Source organism: Equus przewalskii, chromosome 3 (assembly GCF_037783145.1).
Source record: "Equus przewalskii isolate Varuska chromosome 3, EquPr2, whole genome shotgun sequence".
NCBI classification, from domain to species: Eukaryota; Metazoa; Chordata; class Mammalia; order Perissodactyla; family Equidae; genus Equus; species Equus przewalskii.
Genome location: NC_091833.1, coordinates 98,312,907 through 98,334,661, shown reverse-complemented (window position 1 = coordinate 98,334,661; position 21,755 = coordinate 98,312,907). Strand labels below are relative to the sequence as shown.

The 21,755-nt window shown below is 44.6% G+C and overlaps 1 long non-coding RNA gene across 1 annotated transcript; it reads left to right on the top strand.

Annotated features, from left to right (window-relative positions):
- Positions 1-9,720: 9,720 nt before the first annotated feature.
- LOC139082332 (uncharacterized) lies at positions 9,721-16,917 on the top strand. The gene is made up of 3 exons (XR_011538232.1): positions 9,721-10,109; positions 15,298-15,420; positions 15,684-16,917. It is a non-coding gene; the product is annotated as an uncharacterized lncRNA (long non-coding RNA).
- Positions 16,918-21,755: the final 4,838 nt, after the last annotated feature.

The following is a 21,755-nucleotide window of genomic DNA, read 5'->3' as shown; positions in this document are numbered from 1 at the left end:
ACACCATATGCAAAAATAAATTCTGGATGGCTTAAAGACCTCGGTGTAAAAATTAAAACAACAATAATACTAGAATGCCACTTGTAAAATCTGAGTGAGGGAGAGCTTTTTAATTAAGGTTGGAAACTCAGAAGCTCTAAAGTGCATATATACACGTTTGACCGGATAAAAATGAAAAGCTTTTGTTTGGAAAAGACACCATAAACTGAGTCAACAGATACTAGATGGCAAGCAGGGGGGACTGGCGACCAGAGATCAGACAGTTGCTGAATGGCTACAATATACAAATAACTCTTACAAAACAAATAAGTGAGTCAAGGATAAACACCAAAACAGAAAACTGAGCCGAGGACACGAATAAGCAATTCACAGAAGCAATCCCAGGTGGCCGACACAGATATGAAAAGAGGGTCAAACTCATGTGCAATTAGGGAGCTACAAGGAAAGTCACAATGAGACATCAATTTATACTGATCAGATGAAAAAAAGAGAGACTGACAATCCCTATTGCTAAAGGGGATGTGGGGAATTTAGTACATTTCTGGTTGGAATTATGTATTAATGCAATCTTTTTTGAAAACAATATGGCAACATCTCTTAGGATTAAAAAAATATATATCTTTGACTCAAAAATCCCGCTCCCAGGAATCTATCCCTTATGAATAAAAGCTTCAAAACCTAAGGACATATTGACACAGAAGTGGATTACATTGTAAACACTGGTTGAAAAAAAACCAAACTGGAAACAAAGTGAATGTCGTCTATATGAGAATGATTGAAAATATACTACTGCTACATCATAGAGTTATAAGCAGCTATTAAGAAGAACAAACTGGAACTAAACTGGATGAATTACAAGAGATTCCATTAGGTGTGAGGGAAAAAAAGCAAGATATAGAAGAATATAAAAATAATAAAACAATGGTAAACATCTTATGTATGTAGCTGCATAGATGTACATTGATACTTACGGAAGATTAAATGAACATGGAGACAAAATAGCAGAAGGATAATGTCTTGTTTGCTCTGGCTCCTATAACAAAGTACCATCGACTGGGTGGCTAATCGGCAGACATTTATTTCTCACAGTTCTGGAGGCCGAAGTCCAAGATCAAGGTGCCAGCAGATTTGCTTCTTGGTAACGGCCCTCTTCCTGTCATGCAGTCGGCCGCCTTCTATTCTCACAAGGCCGAGAGCGGAGGCTCTGATGTGTTGTCCTCCTCTTATAAGGACACCAATCGCATCATGGGGGCTCCACCATCATTTCCACACCTAGCCCTAATTACCTCCCAAAGGTCCCAACTCCTAACGCCATCACATCTGGAGTTAGGACTCCAACAGATGAATCTGGGGGGCCGTAAACATCCAGGCCATAACAGAAGTACTAAGCTGTCTCTACAGGTTGTCTGGGATACCAAAAGTACATCGCGGGTGCTACAGGACAACTCACAGGGAAAAGGAGGAAAAAAAGAAGAAAATTAATCACAAAACTGATCTGTTAAAATAAAGATTTATCTTTTCTCAGCAGATTTCAGTGCATCTGACAAATAGCCGTTCCATAGAGGATTTCTCCCTGTTTTCAAAATGGAGAAATGTGGGCTCAGAGAGGGTTATTTCCTGAGCCAGGGGCCCCCAGCAAGGCAATTACTGAACCATAAATACCACATAAGCATCCTGACTCTCCCATGGCTTAAATGGGCACCATCTCCAGATAAATATAACTAAGTCATGGACATGAAATCGATGAATGCAAACTTATAAATGGCAAAGGCTTGGCTTCACAGACTGGGAATTTGAGACTGAACCTGAGACTAAAGGGAGTGATCCGGAGTCACCTTGCTGGTGGAGAGAAGGTGGCTGCCTCCCTGTGTTTCCAAAAGAGACAGAACAAATGAGAGCATTGCTGGGGCCTCAAGAATCCGCTCCACGGTCTCGCTCCCAGTTGTCTCCAGCCCATTTGCGGCAAACGGTGCCTTTGGAGGGATTAGCAGGGAGTAGGAGTGGGTGAACAGATGCAACAGATTAGAGAGGAAGTCTGCTCCTGGGTGGCTCTTGGCGAGCTGGTGGGGTTTCTGGCAGAACAGGGGAGAGAGAGCACAGTTGGGGAAAGGAGGAGAGGGAAATATCTCTCTTCATTTTTGATTCTGCGGGGCCTTCTGAGCAAGAATCCTTGCCGCTCCCCTGTCTTGGTAAACTGCAGCTAAATTATAAATAAAGGGAAGGGGGGAGTGGAGATAGGAAATATGGAATTTTCTGGAATTCAATGGATTCAAATGAATTCAAATGGAATTCAATGGGCAGTCTCAATTTCTCTTTCAGGCAACTTGTCTCTGAGGGCCCAGCGATCCAACTCCTAAAAAAACAAACAAGCAACACAAACCAAGCAAGCGGTGGCATTTTTCTGTTACTAAAAAGTTTACAACTTGTGATCTCCGACAGTGGATGGTGGGCATTTACCCTGGCATCTGGAGGTCTGTCTGGGACGTGACTCCCTCCCAAGGCTTCCACCTGGGGGGAGCTGGTGGACCTCAGCGAAATCAAAGCATTGTGAAAGAGCTGGGAAGCAACCTTGTTTTACTAGAAGGGGCTCTGGCTACCAAGGCCGGCTTTGGCCCAGCAGCTGCAGAAGAGGTCAGCCCAGCTCTGGACCTTCCTTCCTCCCCTCTCCCCCCTCGGCCACAGCCATCCGCTACTGGCCGGGCTCCGCTTCGCTAGCACTCACCCTGTGTGCAATAAACGGAGCTCTTAAATAAACGGGAAGCGGCAGACACAGTCCAGAGGGTGAGATTTATTTTTATTTAGAAAGATTTAAGAGGAAAAATTTAAACCCGATTTAAATATTTACTTAAAGAGGAGATCGCCAGACAGCTGAAATATTCTAACCTAGACTCAGGACAAGAAACTGAAGACTGCTCTTCTGAAGTAAGCCATAGGCAATAGAGAAGTAATCCCCTGATTGAAGGAAGGAAAGGGGGCCTGAAGGTTCAGGAGATTTGTGAAATCACTTTAGCTTCGAGATCCCGCGGCCTAGCTCCTCATCCCACAGATGCTAGGCTGGACTTGCTGGGAGACTTTGGGTAAATGACTTAGCTGCTCTGAGCCTTCCTGTCTTCATCTGTTACAGAAGAAGGGAAAGTGTATAGCTCATAGAATTCTTACAAGATTAAAAAAACAAGGAATGTAAGTGTTGGCACATAGGACGTGCTCAATAAAAGTAAGCTCTTGCTTCCTAACTCTGCACTAGGCCTAAGGAAATGGGAGATTCCTGGACCCTCTTAAGGTAAGACTCAGTGGGTCTGAGATAAGGCCCAGGAATCCGTATTTCTAACATGCCCTCCAGAGTTTTCTGCTGGGCAACCAGGTTTGGGATCCAGAGTCCTGTGACCCCATGGAGAAGTGGCCCCAGCATGATTCTCAACCCCGGGGGCCTCATTCAGACTCAGTCCCTTCGCTTCAAAGACCAACAGATCCCTAACAGACAAGGTAAATGGGGCGTTCCCTCCCACCACTGCTCCTGTGCCCCGTCTGGCCCGTCTCTCTCAGGACATCCTCATTGGCCCAGTCTCAGGCTTCGAGCTGGTGACTTCTCTTTCCCCTTCCCTCTTCACATCCATCAGCAAGTGCTGTCAGCAGCACCCCAAACCCGGCCTTTCCTCCAGACCTCCATCCTTTCGTAACCCATCTCCCACCTGCCGCCTGCTCCACTCTTGACTGTTCTCGTTTCACAGCCACAGAGACTAAAGACTAAATTGGGCCCAGGGTCCTGTGCTCCTGAGGGCCCTGTCTCTCACCTCAGCCGGCTCCTCCCTGCCTTGCACTAATCTTCAGCCACAGCAGCCTTCTTATCCCCCCTTGCACAGGCTAAGCTTGTGCCCGTCTCAGGGCTTGGCACTGGCTCCTCCCTCTGCCTGAAACAGTTGTCCTTGCCCCATCCCCCCAACCCCATCAGCCTTCCCAGAGCTCCTGTTTTCTCCTCAAACAAGTCTCCAGTGGTGTGCTAGCTCCTCAGGGAGGTGTGCCCTGACTTCCACAGCCGAAGGAGCTGGCTCTGGGGCCTTTGGCAGGTTACTCAGCTTTTCTGGAATTCAGTTTCCTCATCTGTAAAATGGGGATAATAAAAGCACCTACCTCTTAGGGTCACCATGAGGATCATACGAGTTTAAATATACACTTGTTTAAATTTAAAAATTTTTTATTTTTTCCAGTTTTATTGAGATATAATTGACGCGTAACATTGTATTAGTCTAAGGCGTACAACATAAAGATTTGATCTACGTATATATTACAAAACGATTACCACAATAAGTTTAGTTAACATTCATCACCTTACATAGTTACAAATTTTTTTTCTTGTAATGAGAACTTTTAAGATGTACTCTCTTCACAACTTGCAAATATACAGTATTGTCAACTATAGTCGTCATGCTGTACGTCCCACCCCCAGAACTTATTTCTCTTATAACTGGAAGTCTGTACCTCTTGACCACCTTCAGCTACCTCACTGACCCCTGACCCCTGCCTCTGGCAACCACCAATCCATTCTCTGTATCTATGAGTTCGGTTTTTTTAGATTCCACATATAAATGAGATCATACAGTATTTGCCTTTCTCTATCTGACTTATTTCACTTAGCAGAACGTCCTCAAGTTCCATTCATGTTCTCAAAAATGGTAGGATTTCTCTCTTTTTTATGTCTGAATAATATTCCAGTGTTTGTATGTGTGCGTGTGTGTGTATATATATATATATATATGCCATATTTTCTTTATCCATTCATCCATCAAGCGAAAATGTACTTTGTTTAAAATGGTGCCAGGCACTTAGTAAGTGTTCAATAAGTGTAAAGTGTTAGCTCATATTTAGCTCATGGAATTACAATAATTTCCTTATGTGCCTACCTCTTCAGTAGACTGTGAGCCTGTGAGAGTCTTACTCATTTTTATATCCAGGCAAACTAGCAGGGTGTCTGGCATAAAGAAGACACCTATACCCAAAATTCATGTCCACACAGAACCTCAGAATGTGACCTTTTTTGGAAGTAGAGTCTTTGCGATGCAATTAGTTAAGGTGAGGTCATACTGGACTAGGGCGGGCACTAAATCCAATGACTGGTGTCCTTATAAGAGGCCATGTGAAGATACAGACAGAGACAGACACACAGGGAAGAAAGCCATGTGATGACAGAGACGGAGGCTGGACCGATGTAACTACAAGTCGAGGAAGACCAAAGATGGCTGGCAAATGCCGGAAGGTAGGAAGACACAAGGGATCGTCTCCTGGAGCCTTCAGAGAGTGTTGCCCTGCTGACACCTTGCTTTCCAATTTCTAGTTCTAGAACTGTGAGAGAATATTTCTGTTGTTTCAAGCTGGCTGGTTTGTGGTACTTTGTTATGGCGGCCCTAGGAAACTCATCCAACACCTAATAACTCATGAGTGAGTGAGTAATTCAGACACCTCCTTCCCCCGCCCTCTGACGCCCATGAGAAGGCAAAGCTTCCCTTCCTCTTTCCCTGTAACATTTCCAGGGAGCTCTGAGGGGTGTTGGCGGACAGGGTTCCCTCAGGAGACACAGCAGGGATCCAGAGTCCTTCCCACTCTCGAGTTAGAGATGGCGAGACCAGTAACCGTCCTGCCTCAGCCAAAGCCAGCTTAACATAAATTGAGCTGCCACGTGCCATCAAGACAATGTCTTCTGTCCAAGGAGGGAGGATGGTCTGCCACAAGAAAAGTCATTTGAACCCATCCATTGGTTCAGCGATCCTGATCGAGCGCCCACCTTGGCCGGGTGCCATGTGCTGGGCCCGACTCTGAGCTCCCACAACCACTGCTCTGCCCTCTCTTGGGAAACCTCTCACTTCCTCTCTTGCATCCTGGCTATTTATATATCGAGCAGCCTCATTTTCCCAAGAGGGTCATTTGGCAAAGATAAAAATGGCTCAGAGAAACCACAGACCAAAATATGTTTCTGACGAGAACTGCCCACCCCTCACTATGCCACTTGCTTGGCGAGGTCACGCTCTCCCATCCACAGGGAACATGACCAGGACACCAAAGAACCCAGCCCTCTGGGTCCCGGATTCCTGGCCTGTTCAGGTCAACCCTGCATTCTCCAGGATAGGTCATGGGTTGAAATGTGAACAATCACAGCAGATCTCACTGGACGCTTACTCTGCTCCAGCACCACGAGCTTCGAGTAATGTTCAATATACCCCTGGGGGAAGGGCTATTATTGGCCCTACTTTGGTGATGGGGAAACTGAGGCACAGGAGGGTTGAATAACTTATCCAAAGTTACAAAGTGAATAAGAGATAAGTGACAAGCCAGAGTGCGACAATGGTGGTCTGGCTCCAGAGCCCAGGCTCCTGACAGTGCAGCTGAAGGACACGCCTTTGCAAGAGGCATATCGTGTGTCATTGAGAACCCAGAAAATGATTCCTCTGGCTTATCTTGTTTGTTGTGTTTCTAAAAATAACTACTATCGATTTTCTTAGCAATAATCCACTAGAAACATTTATTGAAGCATGGAAGAATATGGAATTTGGAGTCAGTAAGACACAGATTCTGTTAGTACCTCTGCCCCACCAGATACGTGTAACCTCGAGCAGGTTACTCAGCCTCTCTGGGCCCAGGTTTCTCCACTTGTAGAGTGATGACATTTACAAGTTGTCTGGCACGTAGTAGATATTCAACAAGTTCAGTTCCGTCAGCCTCCCACCGCCTAAGTAGATTTTACATGAAATTCAACAGTTAAGGAGATCTGATATACCCACCTGTCTTAGTCTGTCCTGCCTTCTATAACAGAATAGCACAGACCGGGTGGCTTAATAACAACAGAAATTTATTTCTCACAGGTCTGGAGGCTGGGAAGTCCAGATCAAGGTGCCAGCAGATTCATTCTGTTAAGAGCCCACTTCCTGGTTCATACACAGCTGTCTTCTCACTGTGTCCTCACATCCTCTGGTCTCTTCAGCCCCTACATAGGCACCAATCCCATTCTTGAGGGCTCCACCCTCATGACCTAATCACCTCCCAAAGGCCCACCTCCTAAAACCATCACATTAGGGGTTAGGATTTCAACACATGAGTTGGAGCTGGGAGGGCCGGGGGAGACACAAACATTCTGTCTATGGCACCACCCTAGGTCATATCTAATTTAAGGGAGATCATTACTAAACTAAGAAATTTGAAGCTGAAAGAGAGCTCCAGAAATCGAGAAGTTTGGTTACTGACTCTAAGCACAAACTGAACAATTACAAAGATGTGCGGTAAACACTCAGAATGTGGTCATTGCTGAGCACCAACGACCTTGTTTCCTGGGAAGACATAGTGTGCTGGAGTGAATGCTGGACTTGGAAGCAAAAGATAAGATTTGGACTCCTGCCTCAATAGGGAATGGCTATTTACACCTGCTCTGCACAGCTGACCCGGTTATTTTAAGGCAAAAGGAGTACGGGGTCAGTGAAAAGTAACTGTAACTATAAGAAGCTCACAAACATAAGGCATTGTGGGATGAAGCTGTTTGCCATGAAATGATGAGTTTTCTGGGAGCGTAGGTACCAATCTGAACAGTGCAGGTTAAAAATTATATCCTGCTGTGAGGGAGGTGTGCTGCATGTGGACCCACCACATCACTGGGGCTTCCTTGTCCTCTGGCTGGGGGACTGAGCAAGAGAAGGGACACAGTGCTTGTGGCCTTCGCTTCCCTGTCTAGCAAGCCGTCACTGGGCAGGGCTGCAATTTTCTAACTAAGGCCACACTCCTGTTGGGTAAGTTCTTCTCCTCCATTCCATCTCTCACCATCTTCTACCAAGAAGGTTAATTGGGTTAAGATGGACTGTTTACGGGAGTGGGAAAGTGGGCCAGGAAAGGGAAAGTGGCCATTATCAGGAGTATTGATGGCAGGTTGCCACTGTGAGATGCTTGGCGCAGACCTCTAGAAAACACTGTAGGACCAGCCTCAGAGTTGACCTGCCCGAGGTGTGAGGAGGCTGGGCCCCCACTTCAGATCCCCGAGTACTGAGACCACTGCTGCAAGCTCTCAGCATGTGGCTTCCCTTGGGGCTGCCTTACCTGCACACATCTCTGTCAGTTGTCACTTCATCCAACTCTCTTCAGTTACCCCTTGAGGAGGCCGTCTCTTTCCTGCTCTGACTCCAAAACCAGCTATGTTTTCCCAAATTATTCTATCTGAATGACCAGATGTAGCACATGCTCGTGTCCCACGCTATCCCTTGTCACTGGCTGTTTCTATACACACCGATGGCTTCTTCTCCAAGGGCCTGCAAGTTTTCTCCAGCTGAAGGTTCCTGTGGCCCTCACACGGGGCAGGCCACAGTGTTGAGGCGTGAAAGACGCTGAGAGCAGCCCTCGAGCAACGACAGGGGGGAGCCAGCGGATAAGACCTCAGCCTCCTCACCCCTTGAGCCGAATGACTCTCAAGCTTGTTGTGCAGTTCTCCTGAGGTCTGAGCCGAGCTGCTCACAACAACAAACTGCTTTGTCAATGTTGCCTGTAGTGGCCGCCTTCCTGTTCCTGACCTACCTCCCAACCCACTAACAGCCCTTCTTGGAATTGCTTCCCAATGAACCTGTTTGCACTTGAATCTTTATCTCAGCATCTGCTTCTGTGGGACCTCAACCTAAGATACCAGGTAATCATATCTTGACCTGTGGCATCGAGTGCCTTGTCTATACAGGTCACTTACGAGCTACCATGGACTAAACTAAATTCCACAGCAAGGTTGATAAGACCCTTCACGATCAAGCCACTGCTCACTGTCCAGCTTCACCTTTCCCCAATGCTTTCTCCACCACACCCTCTTTCTTGACTTCCATAGACCAGTTACGCTCAATTATCTGCAGATCTTGGAATATGTTCCAATCCTCAAGCCTCCGGCCCTGTACCACGTTGCTCTCTTTGCCAAGAACAACCTTTCCCACCATGCATTAGTCTACCTCCCATTGTCTTCAAGGTTTCAGCCCTCCCTGATCACTCCCCACTAGCACACACTCAAGCTGGGTGACATGTCCCTCTTATGTGCTTCCAGACCACTCCGTTCTGATATTGCCTATTTTCTCCCACTGGACTGTAAACTCTGTGATGCAGAAACTCTATCTTACTTATCTTCAAATTCCCAGGCCCAGTATCATACCTCCACAGAGTAAACCTGGAATAAATGCTTAATGAATTAATGAAAAAAAGTTGTAAATGAACAAAGCTTTTAATTTTGGAAAGGAAATAAGACAATTCCTTTAATACAAGGTGGAATACAGTGAGAATCATGAGGAAAATCTACACCATTTTGTGGGCTACCAGCCTGGAGAGCAGGCAGCAATTACTTCTTTGTAGAAGAGGTGAACTTTGGCTGTGAAGGTCGTGAAAGACAGCGATAGTTGGGCAGTGGCATTGGAGAGCATGAGGAGGAGGGGAAGGAAGTGGTCCAGAGAGAGGGAACCCTAGTGCAAATGGCCTGAGGCAGGACATTTCTGAGTGGGCCTGGGAAATGGGGAATGATCCAGCCAGCAGAGTGCAGGATACCTAGGAGAGCGCTGGGGGGCAGTGAGGAAGGTGCAGATGAGGGTGCTTCCTCTGACCACGTAGAAGCAGTCCCAAGGAGTGTGACTTTGCTCATTGTTTAATATACTGACCCTCCCCCAGCACTGCCATCTTTCCTTCCTTCCTCAGCTTCCTCTGTTCGTGGGTGAGGCTTCCTGTTAAGTCGTTCTGAGAACTGTGGTTTTCAGAGGTTTAGAGACTAAGAATGCCTGCCAGCAAAATCACCGCTGAACATCCCCACTGAATTCCAGGAAACGACTCCTCACTCTGCGGACCTGGGCTCTCCAGAGAGCGCCAACCGTCCAAGGGGACAGAGACCGGGAGGTGTTCTCTTCCCTTCCAGGGGGCCTTGCCTTGACACAGCATTCAAGGCCACCTGGGAAAAGGAGCATGCAGCTCTGCTTCTTGTCAACAAAGCCAAACTGTGACTACCAGGATGCTTGCTATTTAAAGTGGAATCTGCTGTGAATCACTTCCAGGACGGAGACTCGTTTGCAAAATGAAGCGCCACCCTCTTCTACTTTTTAATTAATAATTAAAAAAAATTATATAAGGTAAATTTTCATTTTTCTAGAATCCAGAAAAAATAGATATAATTAACTAGAGAGTAAAAGAAAGACTGTACGAGGACAACCAACATTTATAATAATGACAATAAAATGCCACAAAATCTTAGGGTGCCTTCTGAAAATTGAACTACTGGTCAATAACTCCTTATCCACAATTCCAAAATTCATTTGGTAGCAAAAATTGACCTGAACTAATGAGAAGTTATTTATATTCATTTATCTCACTTAGAGTAAATATTCATACGTTTTGCTGCAGACATATGAATGTGTTTTGCTACAGGTGTTGTCCCAGACCCTGCTGGGGGCATTATATAATATATAGTTTATGCATGTTATTATACTTCTAGAATACAAAGCATTATGAATTCCAGACATATCTGGCCCAAAGGGCTTCAGATAAGGGATTTGGGGCCTGAGCCCATATCAGTTGTGTTCAACTTTATTTTGGTGTTAGGTGTTTTTTAGGATATTCCAACTTTGTGAGGTCAGAGCGCTGGCTATTCCCTTTTCATTGCCCACCTCCTTCCTGTCCCCTCCTGGATTCAGACGCCACTGCCCTGCCCTCTGCTCAGAGAGGCCACCCACGTGGACAGCCTCATTCTGGCCGACTCCCTTGATGGCCAGTGGCAGGGATTGGCTGGAGAACTGAGGCCAGGCGACAGGGAGGCTGTCGTGCTTCTTCTCTGCTTCCTCCCGCTCTGGTGTCCGTTGGCTGGCACCAACTGCCCCTGTTCCCATGTCAGCTCCGGCTGGCAGCCCCATTCACATTCTTGGCTCCCGACACGCCGGGAGCTGGGACACGCTGTATCCCCCTTTCCCTCCTTCAGCTCTTAGGAGTAGTAACCGCCCTCCACTACTGCAGGAGGTGGACACACCGCCTCTCTGTTTGTTCTCTGCGCCCTGCCCACACCTCGGAAGCAGCCCCTTTGTTAGAGTCTCTCCATTTGCACCATCTAGAATGAACGCTATTTCCTGCCACACACTTGTACAACATATTGTCATACATTGACAAATCAGAGAGTCCCTGTAGTGCCCTGTGAAAATGCACTGATCTTAAATCAAGAGGCCTGAGTCTGAGGATTGGCTAACTTTGGCTAAGTCACTTTACTTTTCTGGTCCTTGGTTTTGCTATCTGTAAAAAGGGGCTGATAATGCCTGTTTCAGAATGCACCATGACAGTAAAACAATGTATGTGAAAATGTCCAGGAAATTCTAAAGAAATGCAAATAATTCAAGAACTTTTAGGAAACTAGAATATTCAATTTTTCCTTATATCCTTTCCCCCTAACTCTTCTGGATAAGAATGTGTGCTTTGTGTCTTAGTTCGACCTGCTGTAACAAAAACACCATAGATTGGGTGGCTTAGACAACAAACATTGGTTTCTCACAGTTTCAGAGGCTGGGAAGTCCAAGATTAAATCGCTGGCCGATTTAGTGTCTGGTGAGGTCCCTCTTCCTGGTTTGCAGATGACTGTCTTCTCCTTGCGTCCACAGGCAGCAGAAAGAGAGAGAAAGAGAGAGAGAGATCCCTGTCTCCTCCTCTTTGTATAAAGGCACTAACCCCTTCATGAGGGCCCCACCCTCATGACCTCGTCTAACCCTAAGTATCTCCCAAAGGTCCCACTGCCTAATACCATTCCACTGGGGGTTAAAGTTTCAACATATGAATTTGGAGGGACACGAACACGCAGTCCATAATACTTTGTTTAAAGCAAAGTATACCTTTGCCCTGTGCTGAGACCAGAGGTGACTAGAAAAAGGAAAGTCCCGGATCTGCCCTCTTCCCTTCCTAGATGTCCATTTCAGGGCTCAGCTGCTCTTTGCTGCCTGTGCTTAATCTCTATTATCCACCCTCAGTGAGAGTCTCAGGCAGAAGTTTCTGTGCCTTAGTTTTACACCGATCCATCTACTTTTCCTTTTCCATCTTCAGCCATTCTGTAAACATTTGGGTTCCTTCTTCTCTTCTTCCAGATCTTCAACATTCTGTCTAGTTTTTTGGCTGCTTTATCTGCTTTAAAGTCACATGCTTCCCTAGAGCCTAAAGTAATAATTTTTAGTAAAACCTCTATCACTCACCAAAATTCTCTTCTCCTCATCATCCTGACACTATATCAAGCAAGAATCTCCTACGGATGGTTTTCACCAATAAGAAATTGTTGCTTTGACTTTACAAAAATCTAGATCAATTTTCTTGTGGCCAAAATTCACCAGAAAGACATTTAATTCTCTACTTTACTTTAATCATATATGCTCGCCCTGAAAATCTGATCTTTCTCTGGAGTCGTCATTCCAGCACTACATGGGTGTTCCCCGTAAAAGGGAACAATCAACAAGATTAAGTTACTTTGAGTTCTTAATTGATTTTCCAGAACTTCCTCTTCCTATGACAAAACATAGCCTTCTGAGCAACACATTCAATTTAGCCTCATCCTGCCTGGAGCTTTAGTGAACAAGATACATTCTGGAAAGAAAAGTAATTTCACATGTAGATGACTAATTGGCACTTTTTAACCTCCCAGTAATAACCTTATTACTTATCTTTAGCAAATCTAGTGCCAGAACAGAGTCTGTCTTCATGTTATATGCTTTGAGAGTTCAAACTCCTTTGATCCTTGGAGTTTTGTTGTAGCAAATATTTGCTAGAAGTAAAGAGGACATCCTTACAGAATTTGGCAATACTTTGCTATGTAAAGACTTTGGTCAGGCTAATTATGGTAATTGTATTTAACTACTATGACTTAGTATAATTTTCCTTCTTCTTGATAATTTATAGTCATACTTAAAAACAAAACAAATCAGAGTTAATCTCTTTTAAGTAAGACACGGCGTGATACCTCTGAGTGTGTGTGGCAACCCAAACGGAGAAGCCCTACACAATACTAGTTTCCAGGGCAGGAACGCATGTGACTTGCTGCACCCCCCGGGGCCTGCAGAGCCTCTGTTGCAACTTCTGAATTCTGCCATTGTAGCGCAAAAGCAGTCATAGACAATAGGTAAGCAGAATGGCATGGCTGTGTTCCAATAAAACTTTATTTACAAAAACAGGGTTGGGCTACATTTGACCCTGCTTTCCTTTCTTACAGAGCAATTGCTACTTTGTACTGTAATTATCTCTAACTTGTCTGTCTCCACCTGTGCACTTCTAATGAAGATTCTCCATTGTTAAACACTTTCAAAAATAAAGTCCAATCATTGGGCAACCCATCGTAAAAATAATTGATTCAGGGGAGAGTCATCAATGGATACGAAAACAAGTGGGAGATCTAATGAGAAACAAGATATTCACATAGTCTCCAAATAGCTCCCCACAGCATACTTATTAATTGCAAAGGGGGAAAATAGTAACTTTACAGGGGGGAAGCCTAGCAGAAGCCCCCTCAGTCAAGTGATCAAAGTTAATATACCTGGTGGTGGGATAAATCAACACCGGGTGCTTCACTTCTTTGGGATTCCTGCCTAAGATAAATAACCGGAATCCAATCGTGTGAAAACATCAAACAACCCCACACCGAGGGACATTCTACATAATATTTTGGCCTATTCTCTTCACAAATGTCAATGTCACAAAAGACAAAGACTGAGAAACTGGTTCAGATTAAAGAATAGAAAAGAAACACGATACATGAACGCAATTCATGATCTGGGATTTTCTTTTTGCAAAGGACATTATTGGAAAGAGCATCAGAATCAGAAAAATGTCTGTAGATTGAAGAGTATTTTGTATGAAAGTTAACTTCTAGATTTTGATAATTGTACAGTGGTGATGTCCTTGTTTTTCGTACATACACACTGAAGTATTTACAGGTAAATGGGCAGCATGGCTGCAACTAGGGTGACCAATTACCCCGGTTTGCCTGGGACTGAAGGGGCTCCCGGATGCAGGACTTTCAGTGTGAGAGTCAAAAAAGTCCTAGGCAAACTGGGAAGAGTTGGTCACCTCCATGAAATTGACTCTCAAAAGGTTCAGGACAAAAATGTGAATGTGTTTATGTGTGTGTGTGTCTATGTCTGTGTATGTGTAAAACAAATGTGGTAAATATTAATATTTGGAGGATACAAGTGCAGAATCTTTGTATTATTCTCACAACTTCTGAATGACTGAAATTATAGCAAAATAAAAAGTTGAAAAGAAAAAAGTCCACACAGCTTAGAGAAATGGCCTCCGAAGCAGATTGGAACGTGTTTTCTGTGTCGTGGCAATAAGTACAGTGGCCCAGAGTAGAAACTACGTTGGTCTATGTCTAGGCTGAGGAATGTTATTCAAATAGCAGCCCCTTGACTTCAAGCCACAGCCCTGCGCTCTCCCAGCTGGAGCACTGGAAGCCTGTCTTAGAACACCACATTTTTAGACCCCAGAGTGTGAGGCGGGTCAGCAAATGACTGACAGTCCGTCACTATTTCATCACCGATTCTATGTTGGGCATGATGTACGCTCTGTCCTTCAGGTAAGCGCTTCCGATCCTCATAACCACCTTAGGGGAGACGATTAGTAACCTTGTTTTACAGATGAAGGAAAAAAGTGAGTCATAAAATAATTAAACACTTGACCAAGGGTACACAGCTACAGAGTGGCCAAGGAGGGATCCAAAACCAGCTCCAAATAACCAAAGACAACACAAATGCCTAACAGGAGGCCAGATAAATACTCTATGTCCATGACTGCCACGGAAGAGGAAGCGGCTGTTCCAAACTATGAGGTGTTGCTGCGTACGTATACAGACCGGGAAGGTTATCAGTGATACATTGTTGAGAGCCAGCTACATTCAGTTAGTGCTGCAAGAATCCCTGTGGGTATGTGATTAGTCTGTGTGTGTGAAACTATATGCATACACTTATGTTTTGTGTTAATAGAAAGGTCAAGGGACAATAGGCCTCTCAAACTTTAGAGTCCTTGAGAATCACCTGGTGAACTTGTTAAAACGCGTATTAATACAAAGCTCCGCTCCTGTTGGAGGGGACCCAAGAATCCACATTTCCAATCACACCTAAACTCTGAAAGGATGGAAAGCAAGCTCTTGCCAATGGTTTCTAGAGAGTAGGAATTTTCACTTTTCACTTTTTAAAAGTTTCTTGTTGCGTGAATATTTTTAAACAGGCATGCACCACTTTTATCCCTTTAAAACTTATGTTGAACCCCTGCTCCAATACCTGTCCTCTTACCAAAACTTCACAGCTGCCTGAAAGCTACGGGACCCCAGACCAGCCTGTGACTGGCAACCGAGCCCCTGGCCCTGGGGGAAGCAGAGCATGCGAGGCAATCAAGTAAAAGGGCGTCCTTCCTGATGTCACGCTCAAGGTAAAGCCCACGGGTTAGCACATACGTAGAAAAATCATCTGAGCTTCTGGAAACAATGGCCGTGGCATCCCCAAAGAACTGGATGCCACGGAGACCAACACCCAACAAAGGCAAGTTGCGACCTCCCAGGGCAGCTGCTGGAAGCAAGGACAAAAGAAATCCCCAGAGACTAACTGTTTCTAAAACAAAAGAGTAGCCAGACTTTTTTCTCTAGTGTTTGTGACCAGCTTGCCCTAAACTTAGTTGTCTGTTTCCTCTCCCAGGACAGCGGCCCGCGGAGGTTCTGGGTACCAGAGATGGTGCATGAAGACCAAGGTGGCAAGGGTCGTGTCTCTGCTGCTGGGAATGACTGGAAGGTGCGCTGGTGTTCCTGGGGTCCTGGAGCACCCATTCCCACTCTGTTTTGCTTGAGTTTCCCCTGAACAGAGTGGGGAATGGTGGGAAGAGGAGGGAAATGTCCACACAGAAGAAAAGTGAGAGTTCGAAGTCCAAATGGATCCAGCATCTTAGCACTTCTCATCACTTCCAACACACACACTGGTCCACGCTGCCAGCGTCTCTCACCTAGATGACCAGGATAGCCACAGACATGGCCAGAGCAATAGCAAAAACTGTGATCCCCCTGCTTCTGCTCTTGTCACTTTCCTTGTGTGCCCAGCACTGCAGCCATGGTCATCTTGTTAATACGTAAATCAGATCGTGTCACACTGTTGCCTCTAATGGCTTCGCATCTCTCTTAGAATAAAGTCCAAACTCCTTAGGATGGCTCATGAGGCCCTACCCTGTCTGGCTCCCAGAAGCCTCGCTGACCTTATCAAATACTTGTCCCAGTCTTGATTACTCCTTTATAACTGCACTGGCCTCTTGCTCTTCCTGGAACGATCCAAACATGTCATGCCTCTGGGTATCTGCATTTGCCCTTCCTCAGCCTGGAATGCTTTTCCCTCAAATATTTGCCTGAATTTCTTCCTCACCAGTTTCAGTTCTTTGCTCAAATAACCCCTTCTCAGTGAGGCCGTCTCTTGCTACTATGTCTAAAACTGCAAATTGCCACATTCTCTGCTTGACTTTTCTCCTTGGCATTTACAACTACCTAACCCACCACACATCTAACCTATTTGGTGATAGTCTGATCCCACTAGACTGAAAGTTCCCTCGGCGCAGGGATTAATATGTTTGATGACTGCATTCTCAGAGCCCAGAACATTACCTGGAACATAGCAGGCATGTAAATATGTGATGACCGGCTACCGAGTGAACAAGAGTCACTCTCCTCAGGTTGCCACGTGCCCTGGCCCCTGCACCACATTTGTTGGAGGGGTGTGTGGGTCCCAATGTGATGCATAGAAGGAAGGACCCTGGGACTTACACCTGTGTTGATCAACACTCAGCAGGTTCTGGACTGGTTGACAGACCTTTGAGTTCTAGCTACCGTTTCTTTTGAAGATTCCCTCTTACATCCTAGCAAATATATTTAAATGCACCCACCTTCCACATTAAACATAATTTTGGCTGAAACTTTTTCTTTTGAGGAAGATTAGCCCTGAGCTAACATCTGCTGCCAATCCTCCTCTTTTTGCTGAGGAGGACTAGCTCTGAGCTCACATCTGTGCCCATCTTCTTCTACTTTATATGTGAGACGCCTGCCACAGCATGGTTTGATAAGCGGCGCCGTGTTCTCACCCGGGATCAGAACCGGGGAACCCTGGGCCGCCGAAGCAGAACATGCAAACTTAACCGCTGCGCCACCGGGCCAGTCCCCTGGCTGAAACATTTTTAAAGGACTGCTATAATTTTGCTTTTGCGATCCTTTGGCAATGAGGGGCGCATTTGGTTTACGACTGGCTCCAGCTTCCAGCAGTCATCACGCAAAATTGGGAGTTCTTTTGAAGGGAAATCAAACCTAACGTTAAAATAGTTTTCAAATGTAATGAACTTTTTATGAATAATCAATTCAATAGTTCGTGGAATTGTGATAATTCTATGCTTTGTGGGCATTTATGTAAGCATTTGTTAATTCAGGTTTTGCAATGCTCCTGGTCTATAGTAGGGCTGATCATTGTTTTCGTTGGGGACTCAGTCACATTTATGGGCTCCTGGAAACTCATGGGACCTAGGCCTGGGACCTAGAAAATCCAACGGACAAAATAGTTGCGGCAAGAGTCAGAGGTTAGAAACAGGAAGTCTTCCTTTACTGCCTGGAAATGTAGGTCCTTGATCAGTGGTTGATGTTCCGTGAGCGTGGTGGGCAGCCAGGAAGCCATGGCAGGGCTCACTGTGGTTGTACTGGAAGTCTCTGTCCCATCTGCCATCACGCACAAGCCTGCTGGGTACCCATTCTTTATGTGTGGCAGACCTCTGGTGACCAGGCCGACCACTTCCCCCCGTGACTCTCGTCTCCCCACTTCCATCATCCCTGGAAGATGGGCCCTGGGGGAAGAAATGTTTTCAGGCCATTTTCTGACACTTTTGCAGAATTCTGTTGACTCATGTGAGACAAGATGGGGGATTTTTCTGCAGCAATTGCCACACGGGAAAACAGATCAGTTAGTCACATCGGATGCCAAGCCCTGCTGTTGTCTGTGCAGAGCATTTTTAATCATGTAACCTTCAAAGCTGTCCCTCATTTGCAATGACATTAGCCTTGGTGATTTTTTTTTTCCCTCTTAAGCTGTCAGTTGCTGAGTTTTTCTCGTTGCTCTCTCTGGCAGAGGCACATTTATTTATCACACAAGAGGTTGGCTCTGCAAGAATTCATGAAACTTCCTTCTGGAGATGGAAGGAAAACATCTCCTTCCTAGCCTGTGCCATCTACCGAAAACCTTTCAAAACCAAAAGCTAGTGACCGTCCTAGTGGACAGATGTCATCCAAAGCAGACATGGATCATTTTGTTTGTTGTTCTCGCTAACCCTGCACGACTTTGAACCCCCTCTGTCAATAAAAGAGACAGGAGCACAAAACCCTTTAAACTTCCTGTTTCCCTCCCAGTGTGCTGACATTTCAAAGCCCCATATGTTTCCCTAAACAAAGCTTCATGAAAATATGTGTTAAAAAAAAACAAAACTGTTTTCAGGTTATTACAACCCGAAGAGAAGAGAGGCTGCCCATGGCTGGTCACACAGTTTACAGGATGCTGGGATTGTCTCTACCCCTCTTGATAACAGCAGGCACATTTGAAAGGTTTAAAACAGAGATGTGGTTGAAGACCTGTGATAAATATATGCTTCTTCATTTAGCCAGGTAAGTTAGCAATATTCTGCAACTAAGCCACAAGCAGGATGTAGTTTTAATACATATTTCCTATTCAGAAAGGAACAACTAGTTAAGAATTTCAAAATGTCTGACTCCTACAGAGTTGTGATTGACATTCACTGGTTATCCCTCCAGCATGAATTCTTCCCTCCCCCACCTTCATTTTCCTTGGACACACACCCCCCTTCCATTCTCCCTGGTGGCGTTGATGGGATGGACCCCACCCCCAACTCCAGAAATGGACTCTAATTGGCACAAGTCAATTAAGATATGCCATTCCTCAGGCCACATAGATTGGTCAAGGATGAGCTCATAATCCAATGTGGGTCAATGATTCATAGTGATAAGCATTAAGAAAAAAGAAAGAGCTCAAATAAACAATTTAACTTTACATCTCAAGGAACTAGAGAAAAAGGAACAAACTAAACCCAAAGTTAGTAGAAGGAAGGAAGTAACAAAGATCAGAGTGGACATTGTAAATGAAATAGAGGCTAACGACAATAGAAAAGATCAATGAAAATGAGAGCTGGTTTTCTGAAAAGATAAAGTGACAAACTTGTAGCTAGACTCATCAAAAAAAAAAAGAGAGAGGTCTCAAATAAATAAAATTAGAAATGAGAAAGGAGACATTACAACTAATACCACAGAAATGCAAAGGATCATAAGAGACTACTAGGAAAAATTATATGCCAACAAATTGGACCACCTAGAGGAAATGGAAAATTTCTGAGAAACATTCAACTACCAACACCGAATCATGAAGAAATAGAAAATCTGAAGAGACCTATGACCAGTAAGGAGATTGAATCGGTAATCAAAAACCTCCCAACAAAGAAAAGTCCAGGTCCAGCCGGCTTCATTGGTCAATTCTACCAAACATTCAAGGAAGAATGAATACCAATGCTTCTCAGACTCTTCCAGTTCGGGCCTGTGAGAGAGGTGACAATCACAGGACTTGTGTGGAAAATAATAAAAGGGGTTCTCTGTCCCTGGTCACACCTGGTGTGGTATGAGGATGCGAGGCAGGGAACTGCCGGAGTAATCTCCCACCCTGGGGAGAGCCCAGAGTTGCCAGGGGCCTTTGTGTGAATTTGGAGAGATTGTGAGAGCCAGATCCTTGTATGGCTCAGACTTACCTGAAGCCAGCCCTACCTCTGGACTTTTCAGTTACTAAGCCAATAAATTCTCTTTGTTGTTTAAGCCAGGTCTATGAACTCTCTGTCACTTGCAACCACAAGAGACCTAAATGATTCAAGGCTGCTAATGCTATTCCTAGCCACACCTAGCCAGCATCTAAAGAAACGCCGAAACCTTGTGATGAATGTGTTTTCGTGTCTTTGTTGTTGTGGCTTTTACCTCACCAGGATCCTCCACTCTTCTTTTATTCACAAGGAACTTTATTGCCTCTTAGGGAACCACTGCTCCCCACTCTCACTCAATACCATCCTAGCTGACCTCACCTCCTGGCTCCAGCAGTGGACATGTGAGCCAGGCATAACCAACAGGGCGTTCCATTCATGGGGCTATTTGATTGGATCAAGGATGGGTAAACTATCCCAAGGTGACCAGTGAAAATAAGATTCAGGACTTATAACTCTCATTGAAAAGGCAGTTGGAGGGTTTGCTGAGAGAGGAGGATACAAATATCTTCATGGATGGTTTGCCATCACATAATAGAGAGAACTTTCCTGGAAAGGAAGCAATAGAGAAAAAAGAAAGACAAAAGATAAAGAGATGGTGAGAGACGAACCAAATCCTAACAACAATCCCTGAGGCCTGGATCCAGCCATGCCTGAAGCATGTAAAGCAATAACTTCCTTCTAGTTAAGACAGTTTGAGCTGAGCTTTCTGTCACTTGCAGTTTAGAATCTTGATTACTACAGACCTGAAATTTTTTTCACACTAAAATAAATAGTTCTTTCTATTTATTATAATATTCTTATTTTTCACTCGTACAAAAGTAATGCATGCTTAATGCAGACAGTCTGGAAACACAAAGAAAATAAGGCAAAATTCACTTTTAGACCACAAGTCTGACTTTATGATTGCTAACCTCTTAGTGTATGTTTTTTGAGTCTTTTCATATGCTTATTTATGGATTACTACAACATTAGTTCCAAATTATGTAGGTGCACTATAATTTATTTAGTCTTTTCTTTTAACAGCTGAAGTCATTTTCTTTCTTTCTTTTTCTGTTATTTACTATTTACTATCATGAACATCTGTGTTGACAAATCTTTGCACACATCCATAGCCATTTCCTTAGCATAAATTCACATAGTCATATGCATAATAAATTCCTCATTAGGTTGTTTCCAATTTTTTATTATAAATAATGTTTAAATGAACATGTTTATGCATTCCTTTGTATGGCATAAAGTCCTAGGAGTGGAATTGCTCGGGAGAGGGCATGGCCCTGCGAGGCTTTTGAGAGACATTGCCAAGCTGCCCTGCAGAAGGCTGTTTGAATCTGTGTCTTCGCTGCTCCTCCAAACCGTCACACACACTGGATGTTGCTATTGCCGCAGTTACTAATCAAGATGAACATTTTCTTCATATGTTGGTCAGCTATTTTTGTTGATATTTTCTTATTTGCCTCTTCACATCCAAACACTTGGAATTCTTTTACTTTTCTTTCAGGAGTAATCAGATAGATAAGGTAATGCCTCGTTATCAGTCATTTTAGTTATTTTTCCAATGACACTTTCTGTATGTGCAAAAGAACTCCAGGCCCTAGTGGATGCATTTTGGTTGGAAACACCTATTGCTTTGAATTTTTGCTGACGACTTTCTGTATCACCAACCTGCCGTGAGTTAAGTACAATGACTTGAGAGATAACTTGTGTAGTTACCCTGGGTACATAAAATGGGTTTGGAGCCAGGCTTTTTGGGGTCTTAATCTAGCCCCATCACTTACCAGTTGTGTGACAATGGACAAATTGCTGAAAATCTCTGTGCCTAATTTTTCTCATCTGTAAAACGGGGATAACAGTATCTGATTCATAGGGTTGTTGGATCATTACGATGAGGTGAATAAAGCACTTGGTGACAAGGTCTCCTCGCACAAGTTAAGCCCTCAGTT